The 17,162-nt window shown below is 38.1% G+C and overlaps 1 protein-coding gene across 1 annotated transcript in view; it reads left to right on the top strand.

Moving 5' to 3' along the window:
• The window catches only part of LOC306808798 (DNA excision repair protein ERCC-5-like), a 546,121-nt gene that overhangs the window by 71,152 nt on the left and 457,807 nt on the right, over positions 1 to 17,162 (top strand). The window lies entirely within an intron of this gene.

Below are 17,162 nucleotides of genomic sequence, written 5' to 3'. Positions count from 1 at the left end.
TCTTTTCTTCACCTGGTTTCAACTCTAGTTTCTCTTAAAACGTGGTTTTATGGAATTCTTTTTACAGCTCCTACTAGTGACCATGATTTTTAAATGTCATCAGACGCTTAATGTTTAACATGTTTTCTGATGTCCTTAACCTCAGAGTTTAACAGATTAGAAATTAATTTCCTACAAGTGGAATAAAAAAAGTTTTCTGGCTGATGTTAACAGTGTATTTTTTATTTACAGATGTTTACATTAAGCTGTGATCTGTCAATACTTAGGAAATAGCAAAGGTGTTTTCCCATTACTGCTAGAGTATGATTCTTTTAAAAATGTCTTTCTTCTAGAAACTGAAAAAATGTTCCATTAAAGTACTGCCTTATCCTGTACTCATTTTGGAGCCACAAAGGTCTTCAGGGTTGATGAAGACAGCAAACCTTTCTCTGTACATAAAACTGGGAAAAGTAGCTGTACAAAAACATGCTATCTTGGTCATGGAGGTCTAAAATTGGCTGCATGAAAGAAATTTCTTTTTTCTATCTGCAAGCTGTGCAAGGATTGCTTTTAAAGTATGTACAAGTATCTCTGATACTGTAATTGTGTAAAGCGCCCCTAAAGATCTGTTGCCGCTAACAACCCTTTGGTTTTTGTTGTATTTTTTTTTTTTTAACTCCCTTTGCGAGTCTTTTGTTGTAAGATACTTTAAAATATACATATATTCCTAACATAAAAAAACAAGAAAACCACCAACACTGACTTGATGGCTTTCTTTTTGGGAGGCAAATTGGCTTAGAGCAAACATTCACTCCAGATCCATGGGAATCTCTCATGAGGACTTTTGCCAAGCACTGGGAACAGATAATTTAGGTTCTGTTTTATTTTCAGTTTCTTTACAGAAAGCTGAAGCCATCCAAGTGCATTGTTGACAGAAAAGGACTTCTGGAAGATACTTGCCTTTGATCTCCTGCCATACTGTGCTATGGAAGTTATCAAGTGCTCTCAGAACTGCTGGAGCAAATTTTGCCCTCTGAATGCTCTTATCCATCAGAGCTGTGTCCCATATCTCTAATAGCTGTCACAGTTTTCTCACAAAGTTATCTCCATCAGAAGGAGAGCAGGTGTTATTTCTAGCACTCCTTCATGGCCTGGCATCAGCAGTCTCTCACTGTCACCACAGGACCATGGCAATGCTCCAAGCTGCACATTTCCCACAAACACCGGATGGCGAGGATCTAGGGATTAACAACAGGGCCCACACCTAATTTTCTGATATAGAAATGTAGCACTCAGGAGGTTTATCTCACCTCCCTATATTCTTCTCCCTCCAATCACATTAGAGCAATATTAAAGTTCAAATTGTCACCTTCCCAAGGACAGGGCGTCTTGTTTTGCTTGTTTTTGGCATACACTATGGCCTCATGAAAACCATAATATTAGCTAAGTGAAAAAAAAGAGCTTCCTTTTCAACACCTCTTTCAAGTATGGGAAACAGATGGCTCTCTCCATGCTTCATGACTGTTATCTTTTGATGTGAAGTATCTCCAGTGTTTGAATTTGACACATGCAAGGGCACCGCTCTCTGCTTCAACACTTCTTCCATATCTTGAAGGTATTTGGGGTTGCTACAAGGCACTAGTTCAGAGCAGTTCCTTAGGCTATGGTCATTTTACGATGTAGTTGCCTAAAATGAAAAGATTGTCCAGTGATTATTATGGAGAATACTGTGCCTCACACCAATTATACATCTGCATTGCCTGGCTATCCATTAATGAAAAGTGAATGTCAGAAAGGAAGAACCACCTCTATTTCACCTCTCTGACTCAATTGATCAGAGCACAATCCATGTTCATGATCCTTTTCTGCTAGACAGAGCAAAATCATGTATGAGGACTTAATTTTTCTCTGAATACCTCTGGACAGCTTCAGATAACTTAGCTTGCCTATCTGAAGTTCAGATTTACCTTTTCTTGCTGAATCACATAGAGGACAATTTAGCCTGAAAGGAAAAAAACTTGGAGGATTGGAAAAAAATCAGTGTTTGATTCAGGAACCTGAGAAACTCCACTTTTTTTTTTTTTTTTTTTTTAAATTTGTAAAAAAAATTTTAATTTATGATATAGTTGTTTGTTTACTACCTCCTCGTTCTCCAAACTGTGTTACTAATTTAATTTTGGGGTTCTTGATGAATGAGAGACATTCATTAGAGTTCTTCAGCAGTGTAAGTAGTACTTTCTATACCTATTTTGTTTCAACAATGAAGTTTGTTTTTCTTTAAAATTGCAAAGTAAGATTTTAAAAGTGAAAGATGAGTAGCAAATTTTCATCAATTTTAAGTTAATATAATATAATAAAATTTCCTCTACTAGCTTCAAGGGTACTTTTGCTACTGGTTTTCCACACTGGAGTAAATTAGAGCCCTAATGTTATCATAAATTGTAACATCAGTATCCTAAGTCATAAAAAGACTGAGTATGGATCACTCATAAACACAATACATAAATTACAGTTCCTCAGCTCTGATGTACTGTTACACAAAATCTTAGTAAAAAAGACAATATTTATAAGTTAACATTATAGCTTTGTGCTGCAGAAAAGAAGATCATGAAGCACTATTTATAATGTTTTTTATTTATTCCTTTTCCTCCGCTGATTTAATGGAACTGAAACAAATATTACAGGAAAAAATTATTTCACTTATTGTACAAAGGATGAATGGCAGCAGTAGTATCATGCCCTCTTTCAGCTATAACTTTAAAGAGGCTGGTATCTGAGCCTGGGAGTCCTATATCTTCATTTCAATAATTTTGGGTATGTTAATTTCTCCACTGATTTAAAGCTTATTGTCTTATGCTAACCTGCCCCTTCCTTCATGGCTCCAGAAAGTGTTGCTGTGAATCTCTTTCTACTGCCTTCCTCTCCCTCTGTGTCACATGTGGATTTCAGGCAGTGACCTTGGCAAGCTCATGGCCCTGAACCCTGTTGTTTGTTTGTTGGGTGTAGTCCTAAACAACTTGCCAGGTTGTCCCAAAACCACTTGACTAAGCAGTAAACTTAACCCAGCTCCTAAACTGTCCTTCAAACCATTTTCCTAATGTTTATTTTTTCGTGCATAAAGTATCGTGGACAATGTTGCCACATCAGCTGCTTTGTAAAGAATTACAATCTTGGAATAGTCATGACTGCTTAAACAGGAAATGGGGATATTATGAGTTATTTGAAATGCATGTTTCTATTCGAAATACTGTGCATTGGGTAACTGCAATGGCCCAGCTAAACAAATAATTGGTATCTGAAGCTTCCTGTAACTGGACATTCTACTGATACCAAGGATTATAACTGATGATATGGACAGTGCAATAAAACACAATGAAAGGTAATGAAATCCTGTACCTTGTCTTAACAGATTTATTTGCTTACATTCTTTTGATGTCCTTAGCAAGACTAGAAGCCCAAACTGCCTGGCCTACTGTTTGTAGGTTGTGATACCACCCAAACATGACATGCCTTTTGAACTGGCAGAAGAATACTGCCCCAGCCCTAAAACATGTCACTGATATTGCAGAGAAAAGCCATTTTGAGATGATGCTTTCCTAGCTTATTTTGAAGAATGCAGTGGTTAAATAAAAGTGACTAAAAGTGGAGCACGTTACAAGGCATCTCATTTCAAATCAGTTTCTTTTACAGCCTGTGGTAGAGTCATCAACCTGTAATCTGCCTTCTGACTTCAATACTTTCGTTGAGAGAAGGTGGGGAAGTGAAATTTAACTTTGAAATCTGATACATAACAACAGAATAGCATGGAAACAAATACTTTCCAGACCAAAAATGTCCAAACAAAGTCCGGTTTATCCCAGAAAACATACCTTCTCAGCCCGTAATGCCAAGTTTCCCCTCTTGTATTTCCTTCATTTAAAACAGTGCAAAGTAAAACAAGCAAACAAACAATTTTATTTGTATTATCTAAAAAGGATGGTCGTTTAGAGAGAAAAGTACTCTTTTAGAAATGAGAGGGTTGAGGTGCATTAATTTAAGCTCACATGATTAACAATGTACAGTTTAAAATTTGAGAGTAAATGAGGCTGGAATTCTAGAAAAATCAATACAGATTAATTTACTTCCAATTATTTCTTATTGACATCCTAGAGAAGAGCACCTGGGTAACTAAAAGGGCAAATAATAGTGGAGGTTCATTGCATATCACAGTAAAAATTAATAGATGAAGTAAGAAAGAGAGAGCTTCTGGTCCCAGTCATGTCAATGCTAGGGAAAGATTTACTAAAAAGGAATTTAATTCCATCCTCTTTTTAGCCCTTAATCACTTGCATTTGGTTCCTGTGATGGAGAGCACCTGTATAATATCCACCTTAGCCTTACAGTGTGACCTCTTTCAATCTTAGCAACTCCCACAGATCATTAATTGAGATATCAGGAAAAGGTGCATCACTGGAAAATCCAGTTCCCTTTATTTGGTGATTCATTTGAAATTCTAAGTAGACACATCCCTCTCCCTCCCCACTTTCCCCCCAAATTACCAGACAATAGAAGTAACAAGCAAAATTAGACTGGATCTCTTTCCACAAGACTTTATTAGAGTTCCCTTTCTCCCTGGACTCTCTGTGTCCTTAGGAACTTGCTTTAAGAAAATCAGTTTCCTCAAGACTAAAACTGTGAGTATATGTTACATGCCAGAAGTAGGAAAATTTTACCTACCTCATGAGAATTTCCATTGATATCTAATAGATGCTGTATTTTGTGTGAGTGTGTGTCTATATATCAGACTATTATGTACACACATATGGCAGTACCTAATTAACATGAACAAAAAAAATCTGCTTTACAAAAGATGCTAAACCATATAAAAGTGTGATATTTGTATCAAGAGCCAAATTAGGAAGGACTTTTGCCATTTAAGTTGCCAAGTTAAATACAGCACAATTGAAACAAACCTGTCCCTCCAGGCATTCATAAGCCTTCACTTGGGAGCTCTTGGAAGTTAGCTTAGCACCAATTGTGTCTTATTTGACTTGGCCATTTAGAGGGCTATCCCTTTAGCAACTTGGCTCATACTGACAGTATCACACCTCTACATGATTGACCTTCCCCTCTCAACATTCCCTCTTTTAGTAAATGCTGAGTGTTTTTGCTCTGATCTGATTTATGCTATTTTGGCCAATTAACATGAAAGACAAAAACCAAATCTCTGACAGACAGGTCTGCAAACATAAAACATAATTGGATGGAAATGGACCTGTTCACATTCTTCTTGCCTTAGCTCAACATGAGAGTATAAAGTGTCAGCTGCTTGGTTTTGCATGTTGTCTGTGCCACCCTACAAAGAAATTTCCCCAAAGCCTGGGAGTTGAATCTTTTTCACTCTTGTGCAGAACTCATGCATTGCTCAAAAAGAAGCAGGTACCTGCTCTGGGAGGCAATCAGGGTTGGGTGCAATTACAGAAGAAAATGGAGAGGGCATCTGGCGTGTAACTGAAAGCTTCTGCAGTAATATGTCAGGGCATGCATGCAGTAGAGCTAGATGGTAGTGTTAAAAGGGCACCAAGGTTCAGATCTTGATTTTTCCTGTAAATAAAAGCCTGAAAGACACTAAATTAGGGTATTAGATTCCTGTGGAAAAGTATCAGTTGTGAAGTATAGTATCAGTGAAGAGAGAATTCAGCAAAGAAAGGAATTTATTTTTGACATTAAAAAGCTGTTGCCATATAGGGCATGGGAAACTGAACTTCAGATTGCAGATCATGCATAATTAAAGACACTCCCAGGAGACTTCTGTCATTTGAGTCAGCAAAACCAGAATAAATGGCAATGGAATCCGATGGAAATATTGTGTTGTAATCTTTATAGAATTATTACCTAAGATAATTAAACACTTAGAAGGCATAATAATGCCTGCAGAATAAGCACTTAGATTAGATAGAAAGAACACAAAATGACTTCTCTGAGATGTGTACGTCATCGCATGCATGGTGCCGAACCATCTTCCTATCTGGCATGACATTCCAGTCTGTGCAATTAAACCTCTCTGTTCAAGGTGATGCATGGACAGAGATGCAGGGAGAGGAAAAAAGAGGGGTCAAATGGTCCCCAAGAACTGGGGTGGATAAAGGTGTATTTATTGGTGGTAGGAGAAGGGAATGAGTTTATCATCCATCTCCTTGGTCGTAGTAACTGTGCAATACACAGATCGAACAGCATTCTTCACAGCGTTTTGAAAATTGTACCTACATCAACAAATTTAATTTTATATAGCCAAGGTATGGTTCTGTTTACAGCTAAGCTTAAGGAAGTGGTGTCTTCCACAAGTGGAATGAGGAGGACCTTTCCCAGTGCCTGGGATGTATCTGCTCTTCAGGAATCAATAGCAGACTTGGCATTGCTGGGTTCACAGTTGGACTTGATCTTAGAGGTCTTTTCCAAATTAAATGATTCTGTGATTCTGTGGCTCAGCCATGTGGAATGATCATCCCATGGTCTATGTGAACAAGCAGGGTGACATTTTGCAGCACAGGCAAAGCCAGTGATGGAAGGAACTTTTGTCCATATCCACCAAAGCAGACTGGCCAAGGACATGTTCATGAGGCTATTTAAATATCTGTTTCCTCTGAGGTTGTCTGGGTTGGTGTTTCATTGAGTTGGGTAAATAAAGATGCTTTAGTAGAAGCACACTATCAGCATACCCTATACCTATATAATTCAGAGCTAAAAATTAAACCAATTAATGCCTGGATTTGTACTCCACCTTGCTATCTCATATCTCTGATGCCAGTTTTCAAGAACAAGATATGCTAAAACGCAATAACTTTTTTCACACATTTTTCTGTAGATAATATTTATGGTCTTCTATTCTTTTTATTTGAACCCACTGTGTGGGCACATCCTGTTGTGCAGTGAAACCATCTGATCTCAGGAACTGATTATGCAAAATGAAACTGGAACTCAATTTTCCTGTTCCCATCATATGTCATGTTAAATGCTGATATTTCCTGATTTCTGTGTAAATATTTCACATGATTTCAAATGTTTAGCTTCAGAACACAGAATGAAAAATAGGAGATAAGACAAAATAATGTAAGCTAGTTGAAAGGGAGGAAAAACAAATGCAGCAATATAGTAATTTGTTTCCCAATTGAAATAGCAAGTGACTGGCCTGAGATGACCTATGAGTTTAACTCCACAATAACCTGTTTTTTAAAGACTATTGAGATTTTTTGGTTTGTTCGTATAGGATAGAATGTGGAATTTGCATCAAAATTTCTGCAGCATAAACCTACTCTTGTTCTGAAAAGAAAGTAAGTTTATAATATGGTGCTTTAAGAGATGAGTACTCTCTATCACTTAGGCCAAAATTTCAAGGGATTGATTAAACTGCAATAAAGGATTTCAATTACCTGAGATCTAAAATTAGTCTAAAATCTGAATTCACAAATACCTGTCATCTGCAAAACCTTTCTCCACACAAAAGTCAGATAAACCTTCACGAGTTTAATATCAGAGTTAGGGAGGAAAGGGAGAACCAATTTGTGCAGTTTACTGCTTAATGAGCACACAGTAAAGAGGTGCTAAAATATTTTGTATTTGCTTAGGCTGCTTTCCAAGCTTTTCCCTAAGAATAAATAGATTACATTTGCTACAGTACACCATTTTTCTATGGAAGCTCAGTTAGTGTCATAAATTCAGTGAAATAGTGCACTATATGAAAATGCTTAACGTGGATCTCACTTTTTCTAATGCAAACTAACCAGACAAACTACAAGTGGGCTGGAGAGATAGGGCCTGTACTGCAGCCAGTAAAACTAAATTCTGCTTGAAAGTTGCAGAGAAAAACTGATTGAACTGTTTAAAAGAGCAAAATTAGACAGATCTGTACCTGGGTACAGGTCAAAGGGGAAAATATATTATTTTCTTTTGCTTGTTTGCTGTTTAGCAGTTGTCCATTGCTCACTTTCTAATCCAAAGTGCATCTTTTAGATGAGCTCGTCTCATATCTCTTGAAATTTATCTGATAAGAAAAGATATTTTTATCTCAGGTTGTAAAGATGAGACTCGCTAGTAAAAGCGTGGGGCACACCCAATTTGATTCAGCATGTAGTTAAAGACAGAAGGAATATTAAACTTGGAGCTGTTACTTTGACATCTGTTTTGGTCTCTAAATTTTGAAGATACATTTTCAGAGAGAAAAAGGGGAATATTGAAAAATGTTAATTCTTTGGCAGTTCAGCATTAAGGGCGTCACACACTGCTTTTGTCTAAGAACTGTTCTTGCTAATTCTGAGTCCTCATCTCAGTTTTATGCCAAAAGTTTTCTTGGTTGGATTGCAGTGTTGCAATCAACATTCCTGGATTTCCTGGTGTTATATCCATTCTGTTTCTATCTGCTCAGACTTTACTTCCATTAACAGTTAATGTAGTTCCTCAGCTTCTCACACTTCTACAGATAACTGCCATCCTCATTTCTTTGCTCTCCTTACAGTGTCCTCTATGCTTATACCTACTCATATATTCATATGTACATTTCTGGAATAGATAATTTTTTTTTTTTATCCACCCCCTTGCTAGTGATCTAGCCAATCTGCATGAAGTAGGACAGAGGTGTTCTCTGCATCTCTCTGGCTGTGTCTAGACTTATGGTTTGTGGTTAAGTGCCACGTAACACATGGTGTTATCTATCAATTGCTGACAAAGAGATGGTGTGTACAACAGTGCCTTTCTGCATGCAAGGTTTGCCTCCTGAGGAGAACAAAGCTATCTGTGATGGGTCTTCATATGCTCAGACACATCTCAGATGGAGACTCAGGTACCTCCACACAGCCAGGAGAAAGATTGTCTCACTATATGTGTGTATATACCACTAAAGCAGAGGACAGGGCCTGATTCAAGCCCATAGTGCTGGGGGCTGGCCTTTGCCAATGCAGGTAAGTACTGCAAAAACAATAAGCAGTGAGCATGAACTGCAACCCTGTGTGCAGACTTTCTTCCTGGCCACCTTGCCATTTAGCAATATTCCCTTGTGCATGGGAAAATCTTCACCCAGAGACTAGAGTGTGTAAGGAGTTGAGGTGCCATGGCTGACACTTGTTGCTGTTGTCACTCATAGCTCTGGCATGAAGCGTGTTGGTCATTCTACAGTCCACCAGCTGAGCTGTGCTCATGGTTACTTTCCCTCTGACTGAAGAGGTTCTCTGGAGGGCAGCCCCAGAGTCAGAGGGTGGTGTCTGTTCTGTCTCAGGCTTCTTTCAGTCCTATGTTTCTGCACTGTCAGTGTCATTGCTCTCTTCTAAGATGATAAAACATAGGGCTCAAAAAATACCTCCTTATCAAATTTTGTGAGTAAGTCAAAATGCACATATGTTGATGACTCAGTCCAATTATTCTGGAGAAGAGCCTGGGAGCAGTACTGTAGCATACAGTGCTCTGTACATTCCCCTTGGTGTCTACACACTATTATCTGTGCTCTTGCATAACTTTCAGGAATGTAAGCAGCTGTACTACCTCTAGGAAAAGTTTCTATGCAGCAAGGAACACAGGACTTCTGCTTTGAGAACAGTCCCTCAAAGAAGGGGCACAGTGGAAGCCAGTTGAGAGCAGAACTTCAAGGACAAGTCGACTCAAAGGCTTCATGCTAAGGGTGCTGATATATGCTGAGCACAAGTGTAATAAAAATAATTAAGTGGTTGAGCTTCCTTTAGGGAATCGAGAAATGTGATTTAAATCTCCTTAGACGGAAGAGGAAATTGAACTTTGTCCCTCTGCCCCACTACTCTTCCAAAGCAAAGGTGATTTGGCAGAGGTACACTGAGAGAAGGAGGACAAAGGAGTAGGAAATGGGTCATCAACAACAACTGCATATTGGGAAAACAGCAGAAACACCCTGTTGCTCTGGGACTCGAGTAGGTTCACTAAGAACCTGCCTGTTAGACTGAGACCCTGAGGAGCAACAGGTGGAAGAATTCCTCATTTTGAGGTCCTTGCTGGGCTGTGGGGTAAACTTGTTTCTAACTTGAATGATGTTAATAAGCACTTTCTGCATGCTTGGGTTACTTAGCTGTCTGAGGAACTCCTAGATAAAACTGAAATATATTTCCTGAATTCAGGTATCTTTTCTGAAGAGTTTAAGTGCAACAAACAGTTTTGCACTTTTGCAACGGTGTTTATGTATCAGACTGAGTAGTCTTGCAGCACTAATACTCCTACTGTCCTTTTTTATAATGTTGCCCCATTTCTTTTCTGGGAAAGAGTTAATTTTTTTCCTAGGAGCTGGTACAGTGCTGTGTTTTGTATTTAGTATAACATTGTTTACACACTGATGTTTCAGTTGTTGCTAGGTAGTGCTTACCCTGGGTTAAGGACCTCTCAGTTCACCCTGCTCTGCCAGTGAGGAGATGCACAAGAAGCTGGGAGGGGCTGGTACAGCTGGCCCAAACCAGCCAAATGAGTATTTCATACAATAGAATGTTACACTCATGAACTGGGGAGAGCTGGCTGGGAGGGGATGATCACTGCTCAGGAATGGGCTGGGCATCAGCCAGTGGATGGCAAGTAATTATGTGGTGCTTCACTTGTTTTGCTTGAGTTTTATTCACCTCTCTCCCCTATTTTCATTACAGTAACAATAAAAATAAAACAAAATAATATTAATTTTCATTAGCATTATTATTAATATGCTTTATTTCAATTATTAAACTATTCTTATCTCAAGAGTTTTACCCTTTTTCTGATTCTCCCCCCTCATCCCTCTAAGAGAGTGAAAATGAGCAAGGAGCTGCATGGAACTTAGCTGCTGGCTGGGGTGAACTTACAGCACATGCAGGAGTAAATATCACCATAGGCATGTGAGTCACAGATTTTTTGAAAAACCTGACTAAAGACAGCTCATCATCTCTGAACCTGGCCCTGTGGTTCTCTGCAGTTAAACATAAATAGCTTATGCAATGCAATTAGCCTTCATAACACAATAAAAGGAGAAATTCTCCTTTGAGAACTTAATTCCAGGGATCACTTTCATTCCCTCTCTTAGCCATTAATTTATTTAACAATAAAAATATGTAATGTTCAAAGTGCAGTGTAAATGGCATCATGACTAAATTGTAAAAATAACCCCAACACTACTTCAAAGATACAGTATTTTTTTGGAATGAACATGTTCATTTCTTTGTATAAATGGAGGCTCTCTTCTAGAGATGCAGAAATTACTCTAACTGAAATATCTACTTTGTTAAAGCTTAATTTATCATTAACAGCATGAGTCAGAGCTGCCAGAAGTCTATAAGGAAACAATAAGGGAAAATACATGGTCTTTATCCTGAATTCTCTGGCCACTCTAAAGCCAGACAATTTTGAGTGTTTAAAGACAAAAAATGGGTTTAGGCACGTGTTGTTACATCTACATCAGTAAATAAGCCAAGAGGAGGGCCTGGGCTTGAGGGTTGTCTCATGGCTGTTTGCACCCCTCCTGGCAGAGCCTCAGCTCTCGTGACCTGGCACTCTTGAGTGGCGCCAGGATAGGGCTGATGAAGGGGAATGTTCCCAGAAGGGAGTCACTAGTGTGTTTTTCCTGCTTGTGGGGGAAGAGAGCTGAGCTTTGTGCATGTGAATGAGATTGTGTTGCTTGGCTTTGGGGTCAGAGACTGCTCCCCAGTTTATTTACTAGAAAAAGAGTTGCCTAAATTTTCCTCTCTACTGTCAGGTTAGCTTGGATTTGTATCTGAGCCCAGCCTATTCTCTTGTTCATATAAGCCTAAGTGGTGGCTTGTGGTCTGGCTCTGGTCTGTGGGGAACCAAATGGAGAAAAGTAAGCACAGAGAGTGTGACTGCTTCATCCTTCTGCACTGCCTACATGGATGGTACAAGTACTGGTGTGTAGCCAGCTGGTGTAGACTGGCTGGCTGGAGAGCAAGGGGTGAAATAGTGCTCTCTGCTCACCACCTTCACTACATTATTCATTTTGGTATGGACTGTTCTATCCTCCTACTCAGATGTTATTTTCCTTTCAACAGGCAAAATATTTGAAAGCAGCTTGTGTTTTTCCTTGGATTTAATGTCTACTGGAGATGACTGCACAAAAAAACCCAAGAACCTCTGATCTTCAGTTAACTTGGCAATGACACTAGTAGGTGCTTTAGAAAAGGGTATAAGAGGTATGGGCACACCTCTGCAGCCTGCACCATCATTATTAAGGACTATCCTATGAGCATACCTCAAGCATCATATTAAACTGCTAGCAATGAATTTATGGTCCATAAATCAGTCTTTTTTCTCACCTTTTACTTAAGCCCATTTTTAAGTATTGCAAATTATTTTTTTTAAGCAATCATTGGATATCTTAAACCTAAAATACATATTCTTCTAGGCAAGCTGTATGTTTGGTCTGCTTCCTCAGTAGGTGCACTTTTATGGAAAATTGTTCCCTACTAGCTGCGGTTTATTTTATGAGTTCAGGGTATATTTTTAAAGAAAAAGCCTTTAGTGGAAAGAATTTGTGTTTTACCTACAGCAGATTTACTAGTGACATTAGAAACACATCACCAGCACAACCTGTAACCCTGACATTTTCATTAATCCCCTGCAGTTAATTCTACTTGTGGGGAATTAATTGTACCATCAAATTATTTAATCAGGGCCTTTCCATCTCAATATGACCTCCTCACTTCTAGCTTGAATTCAGATGGGGGACAGCATATTTAAAAACTGTGATGAAATCTCCCAAATGAGTAATACTTGAACTCATTGCAGTAGAAGGAGACAGAAGGTCTGCAGTCATATTTAAAAGAATGCATCAAATTACTTTAATGATACCTGATCAGCAGATCTAATCAGTATATCTGGAGCAATTATGTCACATCTATAAGATACGAAGCAATGTTAAATTTGTGTGAATAGAAACACTGGGTTTGTAATTGCTAAGATTTCTCATAGCCAGGAACAATAGAAGCAAATGATCCTTGTGTGCTCTAAGGGAAATCAGCTGGGTTCTGTTTGCCTGGAGCAGAAACCTTTTCATAACAATATCTAGGATATGTGGTAACCAGGAAGTGAAACGCTTAAAGGAGTTGATCCACTACCCATTGTAGTCAACAAGAGGTTTCTTCAGTGTTGAGCTTTCCCTTCCATTTCTTTGGAGCTTTAAAGTATATGCTGTATTTGCAAAATACTTCTCTGCTGGTTGTTAGAAAGGCAAAAGTTCATTCCCTATGGATGAATCTCCAAATAATTGAAGTCTAAAAGATGACGTCCTTTATTTCAATTTAATATTTCTAAAGCTTCATGTTTTTCTAAACTTCATCTAAGCTAATAGGCTGATGTATGATCTTTCAAGAGAAAGTGGTAATTGATTAAATCATTTTACATTAAGTCTATTGTGAGCAAGTAGATACACCAATACTTTTTTGTATGATCTTTGTTTACACAGACATAGTTTAGATTATCCTCACTGAATTTCATTTCTACACCTTTTCCAAGTCCCATGTAATTCTAGAGGGAGATGCAAGGCTGGGAGAAATTTTTTAAGGAGATATAATTTTGGTCAATTCATAGAGGCAGCTTAAAGTAACATTTTTGTTGTTTGTTTTTCTAAATTCTGAAATATTTCACAATATATCCCAAGGGTCTTCTTTTGGCTTAACATTTATGCCTTGTGAAGTGCTGACCTTTCATATGATTGTGGAAGAATTCATATATATCACAGGAAGCCCTGCAAATAAGGATGAATTGCACAGGAGGAGGATTAGGCTGATTAAACAAGGGTGTGGTGCAATTTTAGTTGCTGTAGGGCCATGGTAGGTGCAGGCAGGACACAGGATTCACAGAATACTAGTGACTTCCTGGACTGGCAGCAGAAATCCAGGCAGGACAACCCAGGACATCTCACATTCACTAGGCCCAGTGTTCAGACAACTGAATTTCATGCTTGATTCTGCACAATGTATTTGTCTCCTTCCAGAATCCTGTCCTAAATCAGATGTCTGAAGAGTGTGATGGCTTGTTTTCTGGACATAACTATCTTTTTCTACTGACAGTACTGACTGATTCTTTCCAGGGAAGGATGAAGGTTGATATTGGAAAATTTCTTGTACATGGCTAAATTTAATGGAAATTAAAGGTAGAGGATGATATAATTCCACAGCACATATCTATTCATGAAAACTAATTAGCACTCCTTCAGAACCTTAAATTATCCATATTCTGCAATTCCAGTTTGAAGATTGGCAGATATCCTGGCAAGTAAAAATTATTTTTACATTTGATATTTTAAGTTAATTTAGTATTCAGTTTAACAGAGGTTCTGGAGCAGAATGAGATAGAAGCAAAAATTTACTTCTACTGCCCTTCAGTTCTGGTTTGAAAGATTCAGTCAAGCCTGATTTGTTACCATTTGGTTCTGGAACTGTTACACTATATTTGCTTTAATTCTGGATGTAAGCAAGTAATACAATCAATCTATGGAGAGCAGATTCTGGTCAGATACCAAGAAATGAAGTGAAGCCTCGGGAACTTGAGAATACTGATTATTATTTTAGATTTGCATCAAGTGTACAGTACGTTAATTGGTTGGACAACAAAAAAACCCCAAAACCTCATTTCTGTTTTCTGTGGCTGACAAAAATTATACTGACTGGCAGATATTATAAAAGCAGATTTTGAACATCATAACCTGATTAGTTTGAAACAAGAAACTCATTTAATGTAAACGGCAAATCAATTTGCTTGTTAATTCTATCCAAATTACACTCTCTTCTGACTAACACAGCACACACTATATGACTGAACCAGTTCTTCTCCCTGTCTTTAAGTCACACGAAAAATTAGTTATATTAGAAGTTATATAATAGAAGGTTGGAATCATTACACAGTCTTTTATATTGTCTAGTTATTTATTTCCTCAACTACAAAGCCTGTCTTCCTGGTTAAAAGACAAAAACTGGATGCTCAGAGAGCTTATACAGAAAAAGAAAGATAAAAAGAAGTAATAATTTCAACTTTCTTTTTTTTCCTCTGAGTCTAAAAATTTAAATATTTGATTAGACCATCTAAATCTACTTTATAGAGACAGATGATTCTGAGACATTGGGTGTGATGAACTCAGTGATGTTGTGTCTCCTTTTTGCTAACTGGGGAATGCATCTTTCTATCTAGATTCATGGCTACAGATTGGCTTGATAAGTATGATTTTTGCATCTTTGCACACCTTATACTACAGACCTTTGGATGAGCGAGGCATTAATTCGGCTATTGTTTCAACTTTTAGGGTATTTGTCCTTAGACATGCTTTATCTCATTTTGACTGCAACAGCTTGAGAACCAGCACTGCTGCAAAGTCGTGGACTACCCAGGCACTCTGGACATGGATGACTGTGTAAGAGTAGACTAGCAGTGGTAGCCTAGAACCTGGATGACTTCTTAGAAGTGGTAAATTTCTGAATGCCAGTATGTGTAAGAGTTAATTAGAATGGGCCTTTATTAGCCTGAACAACGCTGCATGATGCTTTTAAATTGCACAAGCTGCAATGTCCCATCCACAGTTTGTTTCTGTGCATAGAAGATTGCTTAAAATGCAGTGGTGACTAAGTGATACTGCCTTTAATTGAAAGGATTTTTGTACTGTGGAATGTGAGGAGGTGACGCTGAGCAGGTTAAACAGGTTGCTCAGTCCAGGGTTTTCCTTTTGACAATACCAAGACAATGATAACTGCAAGGTTGGAGGCCACCAGATCCCTGCAACTGAATAGCCCATATCCCAGCATTTATAGGTCTATATATATAGCCAAACATCTTTTTGGATATCTCTGGGGAGAGGACTTCCCCACTGGTTCCTTACACTACTGTGAGATAGCCCACCCCAGCTCCACAAGTGATCTGATACTGGTGTTGTCCAGACTTCACTTCTGCATCTGGAGATTTAGATGTGAACATTCAGGATCAGGTAGGATGAGGTTCTGAGCAACTTGATTTAGTTGAAGATGTCCCTTCTCATTTCAGGAAGGTTGGACTACATGACATTTCCAGGTCCCTTCCAACCCAAACCGCTCTACGGTCCTATGATTATTAAACATATCTATTTGACACATAACATGAGATGTTTATGTTACATCTCAAAGCTATAAACTCTGTCTGCACGTTCAGTTTTGGTGCCAATACTTTTCACCTTAAATTACTCCAGTGGGCAAAATTATAAATAGTTTCTGACTTTATTTAGTTCAATGTTTATACAGTTGTGTTAAATACACAGACATACAGACACACACACAGACACACACATAGAGTATAAGCAAGACAAACTATTATTCAACATATTTTCAGAATCTGCTTGAAATATACACAGAAACATAGAAGTTCAGCAAGCATGGGAGAAGAGTAGCAGCTTCATGTGTAAGAAAGATGTGATCCTAACTTCCATTGTCCATTTTTTGGCAGGAGCAAGAGCAAGACAACAACCATTTTAGTACAGATGTTACAAATAAAAGCTTATCCTTTTCTTGATGAATGTGTTATTTCACAATTCTCCATAGCAGTCTTTGCCACATTGTTTTGTTTAATCTTTGTTCTATAAAACACAACACCTCTGTGTACTAACTCCCACTCGGTGTTGAATTCCTCCTTGGAAGTTATGACCATTCTGATCTCCCTGCCAAAAGTAAAGCAGCTTCAAGTCTCACAGAAGTCAGAAACATTTTGAGACCCTTTGGAGTCCACATATGGTAGACAACAATAATTTATTTTTTGTTTAGTACTGGGCATGTTTCTGCACCAGTGTAAAACTGCACACTGGGAACTTAAATTCCACAATTTCAGTTGTGTTTGAAAAAAACCTGCCACATTAACTCACCATATATTGGAAGGTCCACTTGAATATGATAGAAAGGTGTATTGTTTCCATTGCTGATAGTTCACTCTTAAATTTTTTGGTCAGCCAACCTCTCACTCATTTACCTGAAGTTCTCTGGATATTTTCTTTAAATAGAATCTACAGCACTAATGTTGCTGAGTATTTCCTTAAAAAAATTACAGCTGCAAGAATTTTACTACACTGTTGCTCCTAGAATTGTACTAATTTTCTCCACACAATTAGGAGAGATTTCCATGAGTACTCTTGAATTTTCAGAAACTATGAATAATGTACGTGTACATCCAATTATTTATATTCCTGGTTGATATAAATAAAATCTTAA

This window comes from Erithacus rubecula (assembly GCF_903797595.1).
Source record: "Erithacus rubecula genome assembly, chromosome: 1".
NCBI classification, from domain to species: Eukaryota; Metazoa; Chordata; class Aves; order Passeriformes; family Muscicapidae; genus Erithacus; species Erithacus rubecula.
This window is presented reverse-complemented; position numbering and strand designations above follow the sequence as displayed.